Here is a 5,550-nt window from a genome sequence, read left to right as displayed (position 1 = left end):
TTAAATTACCTGCCTCCTCAGCCATGTCAGGGTAGTCAAAGTTGGCCTGCACCCCAGGTTTTTCAAACTAGCAAACAAAAATAAGAGTTGAAATTACTATAAATATACTTATTGAAGATGGTATCCTTAAGCAACATATGAGCACTCAGGGCAGAAGTTCAACACAAGTCTCTGCTCCAAAAAGACAATATGGCATAAGTAAAGCATAGACCAAAGAGGGAAGCTAAGCTAAGCTCTAGGGGTGCACCAATAAAGATGTTCTTGGCTGATACCAATAGCCACTGATTAACCAGCCATATCAGCTGATGCCGATCAAATAGCCAATATTTAGTAATAGTGCAGGGTACTTTAAACTACTGACATAAATGAACTTTGTTTGTTTTGCATGCACACGCGCACTGCCTGCCCACTCTGGCCATTGATGAGGAAGGTGGTAACCACCTTATTCCCATACACATTGCCCCCCTTGCCCACAGCTCCTACCTGCAGCTCCACTCCCTGCTCAGCCTGTGCTGCTGTCCCAGGTAGGTGGGGTGGACCCTTGTATGGACAGTGGCACCACATATATTTGAAGCCCCAGAGCATGCCACTGCTTCAGCACCAGTGGGCCCCAGGCAGCTGAGCTCCTGTGGCTGCTAGGGAGAAGCTGCTTTTTCAAGGGCACCTGGCAGCGTGGAACGCCCCTCACATGGCATCTTACCCTACCTACGCACAGTCCAACATCTCCGCAGCAGCCCCGGCACTCAGGCCCATGCGGCACCACAGCATTGCCATGGCGGCAGCAGCAGGAGCCAGCAATGGTCCCTTTGCTGCTAAGCGCAGCATCCTGTGACTTCTCCCCAGTGCCTCCTCCTATAGTCTGGACCTATATAGTCTGCCACAAACTTGGGCTGGCAACACAGCACAGGAACCAGACTGCTCACCAGGGTGCTCCAGACACACAGCTGTAATTATCACACAACTTTAAGCTGCCTAACGAGTGCTTTAAGCCACTCAGAGGGGCTGACGTGGGGAGGCCCCGGGGTTGAGCCACCAGGAGGCAGCACCCCGCTGGTCCCGGCCCTAACGGCAGCTCCTTCGGACAGGCCGCGGGCTTCCGCCTGAGGGGGCCGCACCGCCGCCGGCCCGTACCTTGGTCATGCCGACGCCCACCACGAAGACCCGCCGCGACATGATAGCAGCTGCGGCGGCGAGTGCGCGCTCTGCCAGCTCGAACGGTCCCCGCGCGACTGGCGGCGCCCTCAAGGTGAAGGATTCAAGCAGCCTCCTGCGCATGTGCACGCCGCGCTGGCCCCCCCCCCTCGTTGGAAGGCAATCTAAGTGGGAGCTGCCCCTTTAAAGGGAGGCCGGGGGCGGGGCCAAGTGCGGCGGGAGGCGGGGCGGAACCAGTATGGTCCCTGCGGGGACACCCCGTGCGGGGTCGTGGGAGTTGAGGGGTCTTTTTTTTTTCTCCTTCCTCACACGTCACCAGGCATGGGCATTGGCTAATAGATGTATAGTATGACGTCACGTATCAAGTGCAAAGCCCCCCGCCTTCCTCCCCCAGCACCCTCTGGCTGCCCCCAGGTGCCCGGCACCAAATAAGGAGCAGCGTTACCCTGGGATTACAGCGCCAAACCCACCCGGGTCTTTCCCATCACCAGGGTCAGGGCATGCAGACCCACTGCTGGGGTGTCCATGCCTGCCGGGATTTCTCCCCTGCTTGCTCCTTTGGGCCATGGGCTAAGGGCAAGCGAGACTCAGGGGCATCTGAGCTCCAAGTCCTCAGGCTTGCATAGAGCTGAGCCCTGCCCACTGCTCCTGGGGCAGCCCACCCCACACCTCTGCCCACACCTGCCCCGTGCCTGCCACCATCATGGCCCAGGCCCCAGCCCGGTCCCAGCCAACATGCAGAGCAGCTCCTGCTGCAGTGTCCATGTGCGGCAGGGGACAGACCTCACTTGCACCGCACTGCCTGGGTGAACTCTGCTGTACGTGTCCCCTGGCCATCCCCTCCCTCCCTGCATCCCCAGCCAGCTCCCCGACCTAGTGAGTGGGCAGCCCCCTCCTCCCCGCCCACACACATCCCCATAAATACTCCCCCCCCACACACAATATACAAGAGTAAAACTTTTATTTTGAGCTATTATGCCGTCACCTCTATAGACACTACTCATGAAAACATAAATCAGGACAAAAATTATTCTTTGAAATAAAATTAAAATATAGTAGAAGTTCAATTTTAGTGTATGATTTGTTTTTTACCTATAATTTGTTCAAATGATATCTTCTGACAGATTTTGTGTGTGTGGCCTTGACAGTGCAGCAAAACTCATTAAGTGGCCCACCAGCGGAAATAATTGCCCACCCCTGCTTTAGCAGTAAACTCTGGGGAAGGGACTACCTTAAATGCATGGCTTGTACAGCACAGAGCTCACTGTTTGCGCTTAATACATAACAAATTCGTTTGAGTGGAAAGGTCTATTCTGTCAACCAGAACATCCACCTGATCCTGCAGGATTGTTCCTAAGAGTTCCATTTAATTTTTTAAATAACGACCAAGCTAGTAGGATAGCTAATTTCAATTTGGGTTTATTTATTCCTGAAGGTTCCCTGGGTCAAAGGAGAACGTTTTATGCTACAGAAAACTGGCCAAAGATTGAGCAAACAAGGCAGCATTGAGAGGAGACTTTGGTCTGGGGTTATTAATTTATTCTAACAGTTAAAAGAATTGCATCATCCTTGTTGGGTGTTTTAGATGTGTTGTAAGTACTGAAGTCTCTGGAACTGTTGCAAAAGTCACAGCCAGGAGATCCCAACACTAATCCTGTTGTAAAGAATGACTACAGGCTCAGTTCAGTGGCAAAGCTTTGGCAGGTTTCTCATCTATAAGCACAGCCCTACCACATTTTGGCCCAACAAATACATCAGGCCAGGAGTTAAGGTATTTGTACTTGTGACAAGGAAGTTGGCACAGCACCATGAGAGCTCCCTTAGGGCTCTACAAAGTTCCCATACTTTCCAACCCTCCTTTTATACCGGGATCAAAACAAATTGCGTATTATATTCCATCTGAATCTTTGCTTAGGTCCTGGGTCTGACCCTAAACTGCATCTGACTGGAGGGCTTGGTGGCAATGTGGTGGGGCTATTCATTCGGTGCTGCTTCTCCCCTAGAAGTCGGGCCCTATGCAAATTCCCCAGGTGCTCATTTGCTTGGCAAATTCCACTTGCTTCATCCAGGGCTAGTTCTGGGTCTGCCACTGGTCCCTGAGCATTTGCACATACAATGTGAAGTGATGTTTAAACCTTGTTCATTTGTCCTACACATTTCCAGAGAGCTTCAATTTCAGCGAGGCTTTTCACTGCTCCATTTTCCCACTCCAGGTAGTTTCTTAGTTCATTTTATTTTCAGTATTGTGTGTTGTTCAAAAAACACTCAGACCAAGGAGTCTGGCAGATGTCTGCTTCACTCAGCATCCCGAGGTCTGTCTGCACCTCTCATAGCCAAGCAGCACCGTGGAAAATGCCACGCTACTCTGGGTGTGCTGCTCCTGGCCCAGAAGCAGCACTGCTATGTTTTAAGGGTGCCTGAACTATTTAATCTGTTGGGAGGTACAACCAATTAGTCAGCTTGCAGCATGCAACAAAGGCAGCTACACGAGTCCAGGTGGGAGGGAGCAGAGCAGAATGGCATGGCGCCTACCTGGCACCATAAAAAGTACAGACATGCCCTCAATTTTAATCAGAAACGTGTTACATGAACCTCTCTGTACATTTAGCTGTTGCAACAGTCACTTAAATGCAACTTACCCCACGTGGGCTGAGTGTTTCCTTAAGTGCATGACAAACATCTCCTTGCCACAGAGAAGAAAACTACTGGACTTTCAGCTGGATAAAGAGTCACAAGGTTGACTTTCAGGCAGCTTTTCACCTGTGTCATTTATATGACATGTTCTTACTAGTCAACTTTAAATTCCTGCTCAGGGGCCTGCTTCCCTCTGGAGGTCTGCTAAATGCCTCTAACCACAAACAAGGAAATTAAAAGTCAGCTGTTGCAAATGGCAGCTGTTGTGAAATTCAACCAGCAAGTGGATCTAGAAATATCTTTTGGCAGCATATCGAGCTATCAGTATACACTCTGCTGCTCCAAAAAAACCCCCCTTAGGTTAATTACATTGTTTGGATGTGTGGGTACAGCTTAATAATAGGAGCATCATAACTAGCACTTAGCCACCATTACTTTACTGATCCTCACAAAATCCTGGTTGGGTAGCTAAATATCGCCTCTATTTTATGAGTGAACAGGCAGAGACTTGAATTATCCAAAGCCACAGGAGGAGTCAGAATTGCTGGCCTCGTCCTGCCCTGCGACAGAAGTTCCTCCTCCCAGCCCTGTGCTTGGGATCGCCAACTCTGCTTGAATCTATTTGGGGAAGATTCATCGCATGATGTAATGACATTCACGACTATGTCAGGACAGCAAATGCAACATGACTATGGTGTTTTAAAAAACCCACTGGACCACTGTATCAATCAGAGTCAACATTTAATATTTATTTTAATGAATGCCCTAGCATTAATCTCCCGGGTGACTCTCAGCATCTCCTGGAGATTTGTCTCTCGACTCCAGGGCAAGCCTGGAGGGCTGGCAACCCCACCTGTGCTCCCACATGGCCTCCATCACTGCCCATCTGAGCACCGCACAAATGCCAATGAAAACATCTCCAAAACCAACACTGCCTGGGAGGAAACTCATTCTTTGGGCTTTGCAGATGGGGAACTCAAGCCCAGATGCTTCAAGGTATTCAGGTTGCAGCCATATTGGTCTGGAGGAAAGGCATCAGGACTCATGGTAGAGATTCATAGAGTCATAGATGATGGGTCGGAAGGGACCTCAGCAGATCATCGAGTCTGACCCCTTGCCTGGGCAGGAAAGAGCGCTGGGGTCAGATGATCCCAGCCAGATGTCCATCCAGCCTTCTCCTCAAGACCCCCAAGGGAGGGGACACCACTTCCCTTGGGAGCCCAGTCCAAATTTTGGCCACCCTTACCGTGAAGACGTTTTCCTGATATCCAGCCTAAATTTGCTCTGTCAGTTTGCGACCATTGTTCCTTGTTACCCCAAGAGGCACCCCGGTGACCAGAACATCTCCGATCCCTCGCTGCATCCCCCTAATGAATTTGTAGACGGCCACAAGATCCCCCCTCAGCCTTCTCTTGTGGCGGCTGAAGCGGTCCAGGTCCCTCAGCCTCTCCCTGGAGGGCCTGCCCTGTAGGCCCCTACCCATATGAGTGGCCTCCTCTGGACCCTCTCGGGTCTGTCAACATCCTTCGCGGACTGGACGCACTACTGCCCAACGCCGCACAGAGGGGAGCATCACCTCCGCGGACCTGCTGCTGCACCACACGGTGCGGTTAGCGTCACGCTGGTCTCTCCCACTCTCGCTGCGACTCAGGTCTCATTTACCTCAGGTCAAGGTCTTGGACTCGGGTCAATGTATCCAGGCTACAGCCCCGTCAGACTCCGCCCCTCGTCCTCCCTCTTCCCGCGGCGCCTTGCCCCGCCCCC

The 5,550-nt window shown here is 51.5% G+C and overlaps 1 protein-coding gene across 1 annotated transcript in view; it reads right to left on the bottom strand.

Annotated features, from left to right (window-relative positions):
* PODN (podocan) overlaps window positions 1-5,550 on the bottom strand; it is a 68,459-nt gene that overhangs the window by 19,276 nt on the left and 43,633 nt on the right. The window lies entirely within an intron of this gene.

Source organism: Crocodylus porosus, unplaced genomic scaffold (assembly GCF_001723895.1).
Source record: "Crocodylus porosus isolate Cpor-Errol unplaced genomic scaffold, CroPor_comp1, whole genome shotgun sequence".
Lineage (NCBI taxonomy): Eukaryota > Metazoa > Chordata > Crocodylia > Crocodylidae > Crocodylus > Crocodylus porosus.
The sequence above is the reverse complement of the archived record's forward strand: the minus strand, read 5'-3'. Positions and strand labels throughout refer to the sequence as shown.